The sequence below is a fragment of the Agelaius phoeniceus genome, chromosome 1 (assembly GCF_051311805.1).
Source record: "Agelaius phoeniceus isolate bAgePho1 chromosome 1, bAgePho1.hap1, whole genome shotgun sequence".
Taxonomy (NCBI): domain Eukaryota; kingdom Metazoa; phylum Chordata; class Aves; order Passeriformes; family Icteridae; genus Agelaius; species Agelaius phoeniceus.
This window is the reverse complement of record NC_135265.1, coordinates 93,405,586-93,420,262: the sequence shown is the minus strand read 5'-3', so window position 1 is coordinate 93,420,262 and position 14,677 is coordinate 93,405,586. Positions and strand designations below refer to the sequence as shown.

At 36.8% G+C, this 14,677-nt stretch overlaps 1 long non-coding RNA gene across 1 annotated transcript in view; it reads right to left on the bottom strand.

Moving 5' to 3' along the window:
* Nucleotides 1-242: 242 nt before the first annotated feature.
* The window catches only part of LOC143694787 (uncharacterized), a 64,673-nt gene continuing 50,238 nt past the window's right edge, over nt 243-14,677 (bottom strand). The window contains exons 5-6 of the long non-coding RNA XR_013183503.1: nt 13,935-14,095; nt 243-629 (exon numbers count right to left, since the gene is read on the bottom strand). This is a non-coding gene — a long non-coding RNA (uncharacterized LOC143694787). The remainder of the gene's footprint in view (nt 630-13,934; nt 14,096-14,677) is intronic.

Sequence of the window (14,677 nt, the reverse complement as noted above, 5' to 3'; positions counted from 1 at the left end):
TGCCCTCACTGAGACTCTCCCAAACCACCCACTACCTTCTCACTCCCCCTTCCCTTGCCCCTTCTGCTGCAGCAGAATGGAATGGAGAACTGGAGGCACAAAAGATGAAGATCACGGGCTGAGATAAGAGTAATTTACTGGAAACAGCAATGAGATAAGAAATAAACCGAAACAGCAACAATATTAATAACAAAATTATGCAAAAGAGAGAGTGATTCACATGCAAAAATACTCACTGCAGACCCCAAGGCAATGTGCAATACTGGATGGCTTCCTCTGTGACAGCTTTGTTCAATCATACTTTCCTGCCCTTATCTTAAGACTAATGTTCACACTGAAGTGATTTGGAGATTTCCAAACTGAAGAAAAGTATGAACACATTGACACCATGGAGGTCTACTGCAGAAATTCTTCTTGTCATGCCAAAACACCCTCTGGAACTTCCTCCTCGGACATTTAAGTGCCAGACAAGGCACTTACAACCTTCCATCACACCAGTCCAGCTTTTAGCAGAGATACATGACTCTCAGTGTCCAGAACAGGTCTTTTTCGTGCTGCAGCTAATTCAGATGTATTTTTGTAAAACAGCAAGAAATAATATGGTAAGGTTCAGGCTGATGTCCAGTTTGCTGAAAAAGAATTAAACCACATTTTCACAGGAAGGTGAATTTGCCCTCAGCCTGCAATTCATTAGATCCCAGCCCTTGCCCTCGACCTTTTGCCTTGAGGGAGTAAGAACAGGAGCCATCACTCCCTAGAGTGACACAGCCCTGATTTGTAAAGCTTGAATGACAGTTTCCCAAAGTACGGTTGAAAAACACCTTTACACCTAAAGCCTTCCCTTCCCTTACAGGATGTTTTTTATCTTTAATGCAGTTTCCCCTTATGGCAAAAACCAGACTACATGCAATGGCTGATAGTCCATTATTTGTACAGTCAGCAAACATCAGCTCTCAGGACCAGTGCTATTTTGAGGCCTATCAATAGGGTTATTACAGGAGAATAACCAACATCATTACTGCAGTCTAGACAGCAGTGGCTAGGCCTTAATTGCAATAAAGAAGTTGGATTTGAGCACCACAGCTCTAGAAGTTGATTATGAAAAAGAATCCTCCCAAAGTAGGCCCAAAACCAATCAATTAGAAAATATAACCTATGAAGTTCATCTAGATATATTCAGTTGTTGTCCCTGCACACCTAAATGAAGCCTCTGCACATGCCAATATAACAAGGACAAGACCAGAACAAATAAATGCAATTTGTTTATGAGTAGAAGCTTTCTAAAGAGCAAAAACATATATAATTGTAATATAACAAAGTTGAAACTACTGTCATTTAATATGGATACTTATATGCAAGGTGCAGCTTAAAAATATGAGGTTTTTTTATTATTAAAGGCCAGACCAGCAGTACAGTTACCAGATATCCATAAGGGATGCCATACTCTTGACAACATGGCTTTTAATTGCCTTGGAAATTGGGTCATCATCTTTCATGAGTGAAGACATAATAGAGAAGGGAAATACTGTTTTTATTCCAATTTGCTTTCATTCAGCATTCTTGTTGCCTTCACTGTTATACTATCATATTAAATCTATTGAGATAAATCCACTAGTGAATGCCTATTTATATATGTAAGTTCTTAAGATATTTTTTAAAATCAATTTGCACATCCTTTCACTTGTTCAGCTCAAGTTAACATTAATATATAACTTGGGCTTAACAGAAGCAATATTTCAAAAATTTCCATGCCATCTGTTTTTAAAAGGAAAATATTCTCCAGAATGTGCACTCAAGTCAGCAGAGAGTATATTAAAGTCAATGAATTTAGAAAAGTAGAGAGAACAAGAGCTTAAAGATAGAGCCATATACAATTTTTTTACACAAGGCTTGTGCCACAGGTGTATTATTGACACTCTTGCCTTCCACAGAACTCTTCAGCCAAAAGTTCCTTACCCAGACTTGGAAGCCCAGCCTGCCTCAAACATCTGTGATTTCCTGAAAGGACAATGCTTTTTCCAGAGGAAGCAACTGGCTCAGTTTAAATTTCATTTTGTTTGTCATGGCTTTCATACAAATTCTGGTGTTTGAAAGGTGAATGAAATGCTGGCTGTTTTTTCTGCTTTCATGTGAAGTGTATTTAAGAATTAGACTGTGATGCATGAATCAGTTGTCAATTCTTTTCCTAGATTACCCTTCAGAAAAAGTATGACATCATTAACTTCAGCACACAGAAGAGAAGGCTGTTATGATTTCTAAGTGTGTCATTAAAAAAACCTTTTAAGTAGTTATTTAGTCATTGAAAGCATCACTCCCATCCTCCTCATCCTTATAGAATTTTGAAGTTGCAATTAAGCAATCTTCGCCTAATGCAGAAAACTAACTTCTAATAGTGAGGAAACTTCAAGATCCCTTCAACTGCACAGTTAACACATTTTTCTTAAATTTACAGCAGAGATAATATTTTTCTGGAGTTATGCATCAGTAGTTCCACATATTCAATGCTGATGAAAAATCTCCTGCAACTCTGGAACTCTTCTGGCCATTGAAGAAAGACTACCAAAAACATGATAGCACTTTTCTTTTTAATCTGAGTAATAACTTATGTACAGAATACTTTGCTTTGCAAGGGGATCAGGAACCTACCAGAGCTTCTGCAAAGTCAGTGTTAGATTTATGAGTATAAATATTATACGTTTTCAAAAGACAAATAATTGTAATGCATTGTACATTTCCAAATTGTAATTATTCCAAATAGAGGTCCAGTGCTTCTTTTTTAATTAATCAATAGACAGAGGTCGTTTCCCCCCTTCGAAGTTGTGTTAATGAACAGCTAGCAGACATATTGATATTTTCACAGAGAAATTGTGAGAATGTGGCCAGAAAGAAAGTATGTACCCTTTCCAACTTAATTGATTAAATTTTTTCTCATCTGAAAGAGAACACATTATTATCATGTACACAAAGTTGTAGTATCTACCAAGAAGTATTACTTGTGGATAAATCTTGGAAGAGAGGACATTTCAAATTTTGTGTCACATATGAATGGTTCTATATAGCACCAGTATTTCTACCGGAGAACTTCCACACTGAAAACAAAGTTTAATCAAAAGCATATGTTTCAGCATCACTTTGCAAATGTTTAATTCATGTGACAAACTAATGAAATAAGAAAACTAATGAAATAAGAAAAGATCTTCATCTTGTTCCTCCAAAAAACCCAATGGATTTTGTATTCCATTATTAAGCCTCCAAATTAAACCTGCATTCTCATGATGCAGTCAACATGGGGTTAGAAAAATTAAAGTTTTTAAAATAAGCAATTTCTGAAAACCACCATTCAGATGAGCCAAGATAAAACTTCCAGTTGGATAGGAACTGTGAGGCAGATTTGCTTAAAGTTTGCAGGAAGAACTTCCCTTGCTCCTAAAAAAATTGAAAGACTTTTCAAGTAAAAAGCCAGGTTCTAGTGAAATGCAAACAACGAGTTAATTTTTAATAATGGGTATAAATCAAGTCCTTAGGTAAGACAGAAATGAAATTTTAAAATGGTTTGCAACAAAAGGTCCTCTGATTATCTTATTCTGCTGAAATACATCCTTTCTTCTAGGCTTTCTGGCAACCCAGCAATCCTGGGCTTTTTTTTTGAGGTTGGAGCTCAACTCTGTGCAGTGCCCCCCCTGGTCCTGAGAATCACTTAGGCACAGTTGTGTGTTTGCTCCCTGCTCTCCGTAGCCATTTCCCTGCTCCTTGGACAGCTTTCAGTCTCAGCCATCCCTCCTCTGCCCAACCAAGGTGTATAAAAGCTTTTTTCTCCTCCAACACCCTCAAGATGATCTCCAGGAGTGACTTGCCCCTTTCTCAACAGGTCTCCGCTTGAATCCGTTATTCTCTTTTTGTGAGGGACCAAAACATCACAGCAGCAGAGTGAAAATAAAACACCATCCATCACTGAGCTTCAGCCTAACTTCCACTTGTATCTCACTGCATGAAATTGATAGTTTTCAAGCACAAAATGAATCCACTAATCCACGTTGATAAAACAGATTCATTGCGAAGACAGTGAAAAAAGGAGTCTCTATGAGGCCTTTCAAACCTGTGTGTTCAAAGAAATACTGCTGACTGCTGAAACACTGCTGACTGCCCACTGGCACAGTACAGAAAGTAGGAGATGGAAAGGGCTTTGCAAGAAAGAACTTTCTGAAGAAGGGCTTTGGTCCACAGTTCTGGGCTGTTTGCCTTATTTGTTTCAGTGCCCTTGGTTTGAGGATTTAGAAATGCCTACAAGAGAGTACATTTCGATTTTCCATGGTTGACATCATATTATTCCATCCACAACATGCCAAGACAAGGACTAACATGTCTAGTCCATTAAAGATACAACAGAACATTTATTATTTCCTAAAGTTTAATCCAAATTTCTCAACATTGCCTGGGGTAAGAAAGTATCATAAAACCAGAAAACAATACCATGAGATACAACTAAGCCCTCAAGTTTTCTTCTGAGCATAGATACAATCTTAACTTCACAGGAAAAGGAAGAAAGTTGTGGAGATTTGTCACAAATCCAATCCCAGCTTTCTTTATTAAGTTGAAAGATGAATTGAGAATTAAAATACACTGCTAAAAGAAAGGGGGGGAAAGGGGGGCTGTTGTTTCATTCTTCTCCACCCTTTAGCCTTCTCACCAGCTGCAGCAGCATTTGATCATGCAGAAAAGACAGTGATCCTATTCTTCCACAAACATCGTCAGCAATTAACAGGAGAGTAAAACAGTAGAAAACTTTGATAATCCCCTTCTATCTGTGGGATAAATCAAAGTTCCCAAACTTCTCTGGAGCACTGAACCACTCCTGGAGTCTTGTGGACCACCCATGTGGGACTTGTCACATGCTGGGGAGTTGGCAGTCATGTGAGGTCACGCAGCAAGGAAGAAACATTGCAGCAGAAGATACTGATGGCAGACTACAACATCCACCATAACTATAACATCCTACAATGTTATATCATCCACCACCATGAACTATAACATCCACCATAATGAACAAACCACATCACTGGTTTGCTCATAAACATTGTATTTCCATGCAGTTCTGCAGATCTGCTCCAGAAAACTTAACATAGCCTTCCAAACCATCAGGGTATTAGAGGTGAAGTATTAAACATCAACAAATTTCTACCCACTGCATTTTATAAGTAATATCATACAGTGGACCTGTAAATGTGATGTATATAATACTTAGCAATGATAGTGAGAACCAGGACACAGGATATCTGAGCTTCATTCAAAATTTTGCCTCAGATACCTGTACCAGCAATTACTTAATTTTCCTATGCATCATTTTCTTTGGAAAAACAGGCTGGTCTGCATGGTATCTTCATCATTCACACATTTCTCCTACTGTGACTGGAGGAGACTTTTTGCTTTTCCAGGGTCATTGTGATATAAGAGGTCCATAAAAAAAATAACAGAAATAATATCTCATAGATGTATTCAAAATCATAATATGTAGTGAAGTATTTTGAAGAGTGTGGATCTAGGTCATTGCAGCAATCCAAATATTACATATATTACATATATATACATATATATGCAGTTAGGATTATCCTTATGTACTATCAGTCTAGTCTAATGCAATTCTTAGATTATTTTTGGTTGCTGATAACTTTCCTAAATTAATGTTTTGACTCTTGGTATGTTGAGATCCCATAATTATTTCCATGACTCCAGCATAATTGAAAGATTTAGTGGATTGAAAGAAACTGGGTGATTTCTAATGCTTGCTAAGAAGCAAGAAAGAATTTAGGGCTGCAGAATGGTGCAGCTGTGCTACAGAAATCAGAATACTACAACCAGAGTATTTCCTATCATTTCAGTCACTATGTAAGCTTTCTGTCCCATCCTGATTGGATTTAATTAAAGTTCTTTCTTATAAGTGTAGCTCCCAGGTTTGGCCTGGGAAAGAAAGAACTGCAAGAACAGCATTGCCATTTCTAACTGATGCTGACTTGCTCTAGCGAGTTCCAAGTGCATCAGCCCAACTCTTTCAGACACACCAGTCACCCAACACACATCACAGTTACTCTCGGGTTAAACCAGAATGAAATTATTCTGCTTTTCCTTTCAGAGCCCTCCATGGGATCTAAGCTCTCATCTAAAGGAAAATGATTTGACACTGAAACTTTCTCAAAGAGTGAAATCCACAGCCTCAGCAGTGACCTAAAGCATGCTGGCAAGCCAAGGAAAAGTTCTTGACTGACTTCTGAAGGATGCCTGGAGAAGTCTCAGTCCCTACAGAAGAACTGCAAGAGGGACAGCAGGCATGCATCCAAGGATGCCCAGGGGCTTAGAGTGGCCAAAGGCAGCCTGCTGGCACACTAGAGTGGCCAGCTGCACATTGCCTGCAAGACAGCATTGTGTTCTGAGGGTAGCATCCTCATGGTCTCCTGCCAAAAGCCATGCAGACAGGGCTTCTCCAGGGACTCTGTCTTTAGACAGATTCCTCTAGCAGAAATGCCAAATGACCATGAGTCCCTGTGGCTTCAAGACTTAAGTCCCTTTCTGTCATGCCCTTTGTCATACTAAAGTCAATTATGATTTTTTAAAAAAATTAATGTTCTGTACCTGTAATTTAAAATTATCTATATTGCCTGTAGTACTAGAATAACTCACAAAGCTATGGGGCAAACATGTAAAAACAACCCTAATATTTTAGTTATCCCTTGTACTTCACAGTAAATCAGTATAATCTGTCTTTTATTAGGTTACTGGATGCTGTGGCAAGAAAAAATAAAACATATTTGGCTTTTAAGCACTTCAAAGTGAGTACTTTGAAGCCTCAGTAAGTGATAATCAAGAAAAATGGCTCTAACAACTTATGATAAATCTTCTCTATATATTTAAGCAGGATTACTTGTGAAACCTCAGAAATTAAAATGATTATATATAGCCTTACTTAAGACTTGAATTTAATAAAGCATATGATATTGGTTTTCAAAATCCTGTCTTTTGGAGCTCAGGTAGCTATAGCAATGCCATTCAAATGAGCTCTTCTGTGATAAGGAGAACTAATGAAAAATGGTCCCCTTCAACTCATAAAAGAGGCAAGAGAGTGTATGCAATGTGGATAGTCCAAAGTTACACTTCGCCCATTGCTGCCTAGTAAAGAATGGACTGTTAGCTTTCTGACCAGCCTTTCCTCAGCAGCACACAAATCTGAGCCTCTTTCTTCCAAGCAGACCCTAAGTTTTCACATAACTTAAAGCAAAGATAGTAGTGTCAAAATGGCAGATGGACAGACAATACCACAGCACAAGTCTCTTCCGCAAACCTTGAAATCAGCTTAAAAATAATTTATTTTAAGCAGTCCATTCAATGAGAATTGCTAGCAGAGATTTGAATGTCATAAAAGCAATTACAATTTTTACTGTGGTGCGATTCCAGAATTTCTGGTTAAGTTATTAAAAAAAAAATTAAAATCTCATTAAATCTCAAACCTCTTAGCAGATAGAAGAAATTTTCTATAAACTTCAGCCTCTTCTTTGTCTTGTAAAATCCCATTATTTAGCAAGAACAAATTCATTTCTCTATAACATTTCTCTGTCTTTGAGCACTAGAGCCATCTTTCTGTTTATCACTACTAGCCCATGGAATACAGGTACTCTTGTATAAGTACTTCCAAACTGTCAGTTAATATTCATCACATGAATTAACATTTCTTCAAATTTAAAAAGAAAAATTAAAAAAGAGGGGGGCTTAAGAAGGCAAGGAGACTGTGAATTCTAAGTAATAAATAATTTAGTTATTTGACATTCGGGGAATTTCAAGTTTACTGAAGTTTGCAAGAAACAAAGAAGCAATTGTTTTGCAAGTGTACATCTTTCCAAGTATTCTCCAAGTGTTTTCACACAACACAAGGGACATTTTTAGCTCTTCTGTCTGTCAAGCTTACACATCACAGACAAATATTATAACAGCAGTTTTGCATCTAAGAAAAACTGTTCTTGAAGATTACATAAAGTATGCATATAAAAAAGCTGAATTGGGTGCCTAATACTCACAGCTAATTGCTTTGGTTTTTAACACCTCTCATTTAACAATGGCATGTTTCCTTTCCATTCTTCAGGACTGGTACCAGAGCCTAGAGTTATGAGAAATACCTGTCAAAAGTACTGAAAAAAGAAGCCCACTGTACCTTTTCAGACAACTGATCCTTCTATTGAAATATGCTGGGGAAAAGATTTTGTAAAATATTTTGAGTAGCACTTAAAAATAACATTTAAAAGTTACCACAGTGGAACTAACACAATGCAGGTAGTCTCTGGGGGGAATCAGTCTACCTCATTTAGAAATTTATCTTGTTTTTTCCAAATCTTTACATTAAAAATGTAGCAATTTAATATTTTTTAACTGAGCCAAATTATAAATATCTGTAATACATGCTTTTTTACTAGAGGCTTTTATTTCAAGTCTTGTGTGACAGACTTTTCAAAAAGGAAGCACCTCATTTCAGCATTCATCAGACAACCATGGTTTTTTGATGCAGCAAAAATGAGGTTTTTTGATGCAGCAATTTTAATTAGAACAGCAGCTAATAAATCCCGCACCCCAAGTTTCAAGCTATAACTGGATTACCAAATACATTCAAAAACTTCCTGCTGCAAGTAAAGCTAGGCACAACATCCAAGCAATCAATCTGAACAGAGTCTGTGCACATCCCAGCAATGGGCATTTCTGGAGACTGCCAAGGGGCCAACATGGATCCCTTTTCTGAAGAAGCTTCTCTCAGCTCAGGGAGAAAGAGAGACAACAGCACATGCACGTGACTGTAGACAGGAGAAGGCTTTTGTGGACAGACCTTTCCTCAGCCTGGCAGCAAGAACAGCAACATCATCCTGCAACATCCATCACCCATCAGCAGACTGGAGGAGGGTTGAAAGAAAATAGATTTGCTTAATGCAAGGATTTCTTCACCAGGGCAGGATAAAAATGGAAGTGTTTCTGTGCAAATATTTTCGGAATGTTCACCAACTTGAATTTGAATGGTAGGACTATATTAAACAAGGTATCAATAAAAGAACACTTCACTTAAAAATAAGACTTTCTGAGCACAGACATACTGTTTGAAATGTTTGGATGCCAGAATAGCTGAATACTGCATTCGCCACCCTGAGCCTTACAAAGCACGAAGGAGGAAACAAAACAATCCTGGAAAATTTAAGGAGGAAATGGAGGATATTCACCATTTTGCAGAAGACTACCCCAAAAGTTGTTTTGTGACAAAGTCCCATTTAAGAACTCAAAACAGTCATTAATAATAGGTCTTACAAAACTGACAGGCCATTTGTTGACACTGTCCAGCAATGCCTTTGATTCATAAATCATTTCCTTTATCAGTTCTGCTATGAGCAATTCCCAGATTTAACAACTGCAACATCTTCTGGGAGACTCTGAAGAAAGCAAAAGGCCACCAAGACAGCCATCAATTTCTGCTCTTCAGAATTAGGGAAAGTTGATTGGTTTTACCCCTCTTACTGTATTTTAACATAATTAATGTGCTTCTGTGATATAGAAATGAAAACATTCAAACATATTTAAGTATTTATTTAAGTATTTAAGTAAATATTCAAATAGGAAACTCCTTATAGAGCCTACTCTCTTCCAGCAATGCATGTGTTCCCTTGTCCCTTCACCACACAGCTGTGTGATTTTCAGTGTCTACAATTTAAATAACAACCAGTAGACATTACTAAAAGAATTTTAGCTATTGTAAATGTTGGGCAAAACAAATTTGAAGTAATTTGCAGGTCTAGGAAGGTTCTACCTATTGCATTTTCTCCGCATTCAAAGTCAAATTTTTGAGCTAACAAAAGGCCAAGATTGAATTGGCCCTACATATATATCAAAAGTGCTTTTTCATGACAAAGAATGGCAGTTGGGAATAAAAACTGTATAGAATATTTTTTTAAGAATTCATTATAACTAATATTTTATGTGATTCAGAGTATTACTGAAAATTGTTTATCCATCCCTCCTGCAGACAGTGAATGCTTGGAGAGAAATTACAGTAGATTTTAATTTGTTCATAATACCTCTTTAGGATTCATCTATTAGAAACCAGAGGCCACAATTTTGGACTGTTGAGTTAAATGTCAAAGTAAAATAGTTTCTTTCATATTGTAAGCCAGAAAATCAATATGCTGGGGGGTTTCACCAACAAATATCTATGCCTGCTGAGGATGACAGTTCAAGTTCTTCCCACTTCCCTAATACATGTGGCTGATAGCAGTCTGAGAACGGTATCTCAAAAAACAGAGAGAGCAACATTTCACCTGCATGTATGAACCATCTGGATTTGGCAGGAGAAAATGTGGTGCTGTTTACACCAAAATGCCATGTAGCCACCTCAGCTAGACATTCTTGTGGAGATTCAGGAGCAAGGAAAAGAGTAACAGGAACAACACTCCATGTTTCTTTTTGCCAGGTAAAACTGAGAGGTTAGGGCAATCAGTAGTAATTATGGTTCGTAAGGGTTTTATTGGGTAATATGACAGCATTTTCCCCAACAGTGCAAACCAGAGACGTCCATTCTTTTGGAAAACTTTTTAATAGCAGCTATTTGTAATTAATTTTAAATACCTCTGGACAGACATAAATGTTTGTTGCATATGTTATCTTAAACTAACCAGTAATTCAGAGACAACATTTGGTTTCAGGGTTGGAACTATCCTGTTAAAATTGAACTCTTGCACCTGAAACCTGGACTTGTGCAACAAAATCAAAGTAGCACTTCTACCATCTAATACTTCATCTCTGGCAAATGGTTTTTCAGATTTTCCAGAAAGTTTCTTTTATGTTGAAGCTGTATATTTATTTGTGGAACTGCCACTCCACTTCCGAATTTTAGTGATGTGAAAAGAACACAGCCCAAGCAACATCTTCTTAGGCCATCACAGAATTCAACAGAAAACTACCTAACAATTCTTATATCTTGGCAGATTTGAGACTATCCTAAGCAAAATAAAACTTCAAGTATCCACAAGAAAATGTGACTGAGATATAGTTTATGTAACTATCCCCACTAAGCTTAATCACTAGGATCTGGCAGAAAGTATTATCACCTAAATCCAGATTAAACAAGTTTGACTGGAGATCTTGTGAAAATCTGAAATGATCTTGTGAAATCTGAGGATGATGGCAATGATGATGAGGATGATAACAATAACAATGCCATCATCTACTACCACATTCATGACTCAAAACCTATCACCTAGTTGATGTTGGTATTATGAATCTTTTTAGTTCTATATTTAAGTTATAAAAAATGGATAGTGTTACCTGGCTGATGAAGACATGTAAACTAATCCTAAAATGAAATAAGGATTTGAGATTTGAAATCAAATCTAACCAGACTAAAGCCCCTGAACTAGCTATCTTGCTCCTTACCAAGTAACTTAACTGTTTCTGTCCCAAACTTTCCTAACTCTTACATGTCAATAATATTAGCCATTACAGATGTTCTATCAAGACTGATATTATATTACTCCATACATTTTTACCTAGACTGTGCCCTCAGTCAGGCAGTATCAACTATTCTTTCCATAAACAGTGTATTGGTTTCTTACCCTACCTACTAGACTCACCTGTACAGGATGCCAATATTTTGGAAAAATCTCTCTTTTTTTCATTTAGCAAGGTCAAAAACTGATTTTAAAAATTCATTGTGATATAAGACTCAAGGTTTGCATATAACTCCCTCTACAGCAATCTTTGTACAAACAGTATATCAGTGGCTTCCAATAAGCAACACACATCAATCAACATTCTTTTAATTATTGTACAGCAGGCTCAATGATTTCAAGGATACTGCAAAATCCAGTTAACTACTCTAACATGAAACAGAATTAAGGCAAAATATAAAGGTCAAAACAGAGTCCTGCCTAGCCACCTTCTTAGCCTCTTTAGTAGGCCTCCTATTCACCCCATACTTGTTGTGTATTGATTTCCAGTTGAAACTAAATATTTTGGAAGAATATAATTGCTGTGTTCCTGCTGGAGATGACTGGCTGTTTAGTTTATATTTCCATGCTTGGTTTCATAAACTCATAATTGTTTCTATTTGAAATCAGGTCAGTGTCATACACCTTCCAAAAACATACAGTGAAATAATTGCCAAATATTGCTTGACATTATTGCAAAGACATTAGTGTTTATTTGGTTTAGGTTTCCATGCTGTGTGTGCCAGAACCAAAATGAATAATAAGTATACCACATGAAATAATGACAAAATTAAAATAATTTTGTGGCTAGCATCATTTGGTTACAGGATCAAAGCAAAAATATTACTGGATGCCAAAAGATAGTCCTTTCATCATAGCAGGACCATAAGCAATGAACAAATAAATGTGCTAGTGGAACAATCAAGGATGGCCAAAATCTACATTGCTAAAAAAAACCTGCAGAACCACCCTACCCAGTACCCAGTGTACACACTTGTTAATGAAAAGTTCACAAAATAGAGTCCTGGTTTTTTCTTTGTTTTTACAACCCTCATTGAATACAAAATTTTCTCATTTGTCCTGGCATCCTTCTATGGCTGTGATCTGGAAGGAATAATTTTCTTCAGATACTTCCTTGAACTATCTCACCTTAAATGATAACAGAGAACCCTTACAATAGTGTATAGTAGTAGCACGTTTTGTTTCTTTATCCAACTACTCTGTGAGAGACCAGTCCTCAAGATCTGATTTCTAAATCATTTCAAATCACCTGCTAATTTTTCTCCCTTTGCCCAGAACTTTGATAATCTTTCATTGAGAGGTTTAAGGTTCTTGTCTGACATTTGATAAAATATTATGCAGTTTACAATCGTACATATTTGGCTATTATGCGATAATCCACAGTGAGATGAAGGAAATCCCTACCACCTCAGGGAATTACTCTGTTTTTCTGATACTCTCCTGGGTCTGACACAGCTCACAGAAAGAAGGGTATGTACACACAGACCAGGGCAACCAATAGTCTTGATTCTGTCCCTGCCTCATTTTCTACATGGCTTCATGCATTACAGGAGCCTGGCAGAGGGACTTCATGGTGAGAGCAGATGTAAAGCTTAGGAAGCAGAAATTAAGACAAGTGAACTCATTTCCAGGCCTGACTCTTCCATAGATTTCACAGAAATTCCCCGATTTCCCCTGCTCACAAGATAGAAATATTTTTCACTCCTCAGTTTTTGGTGTGTCTTGTTTGAAGTGCTGACTTTCAGGGGTGTGATATCACCATGCACTTTCTCAAGCATGCATTCCTAAGCATGCTCATGGCCAGCTCTGAAGACCAGAGCAGTGCTGGGAGTTTCCACAGTGACAGACTTTATCCTAATTGCTAGCAGAAGTCTGTTATCTCATAAAAAGTCCTTTCTGACATATTTTCCTTGTCTTTAAAATAAAGATGATACAGCTAAAGGCTAAAGAAAAGATATGAAGCTTTTTTTGTTGCTTGGTGTTACCTATTCTTGCATTTAGTGAGATAGAATCTTTTGTAAAAGCAAAAAAAAGGTGTAATCATCGTACAAGTGAGAGAGGGTCCAAAATTAGTATTGCCCAGGAAACTGTAACTTTGTTTTTCTTTTAAGATCTTCACTTTGACACACTAACACTATTTCAACAGGTCAACAGTTTGCATAATCATAGATAAAGGTCAAGCATCAACAACCGCCGAAGTTGTTAGGGAATGACTCTATAACTAAATAAATAGTAGAAGCTTAGAGAAAAACAGAGGTAGTTCTAAAGATGAGGAAAGAAAACCACACTGCCCCGGAAACCACGAGCAGAACAAACTTAACTTATTTCCTACACAAAAATAATAAGGCAAGCACTTGGGGAGGTCAAAATAAATGAACCATGAAGGGATTGCAGAATGCAAAACGATCACACTACCTGTGGAAATGTGGCTAGAAATCAAGTGGCTGCTGGTTTTTCAAACAGAAGAATTAGGGGCATTAATGAGAGCTAGCAAGACACAGGTTTGAAGAAATAAAAGGAGATGATTCTTCACATAACAGGTGGAATTTGTCCAAATGCTCTTCTGCTATCAGCACCTAATTACCAGAAAAGCATAGACAAATTGGATTAAGTTCAAAGGAAAGCTGAAAAAATAATTAGGGGAGACTAAACTAAAAGAAAATACATGTATAGTGTTGATTAAATGACATAAAATTACAATTACATCTACAACAAATATTTAAAATGTGCAAATTCCACACTGGTTCATAAGCAGAATAATTTAGAGAGATACAAGACAGTACTACACAAATATCAAGGAAAAACTAAGCTATGAGCATTGAATTTCAACAGTACAAAAAAACTTTACTTGGTCTCTGAAACTAAATTATTACATATACTTATAGATTAGATAAACGCTAGCATTGACAAACATTTGGGAATGATCCTGCACTGCAGTAGGAAAACTAGGGAATATAGTAAGAAGTTTCAAGGATTTTTGATCAGTAATTTTGAAAAAAAATTCAAACCAAGTTGGTAATTTTTTCATTAAGCGCCCATTTTATTAAAAGTATTTATCTTTGTTGATATTTCAGATTGCATTTTTTAAAGAATTTTGGGGGGTGGGGTATAAAGTACAGCAAGGGGTGTATATATAGAGTATACAGAAAACTGTATAA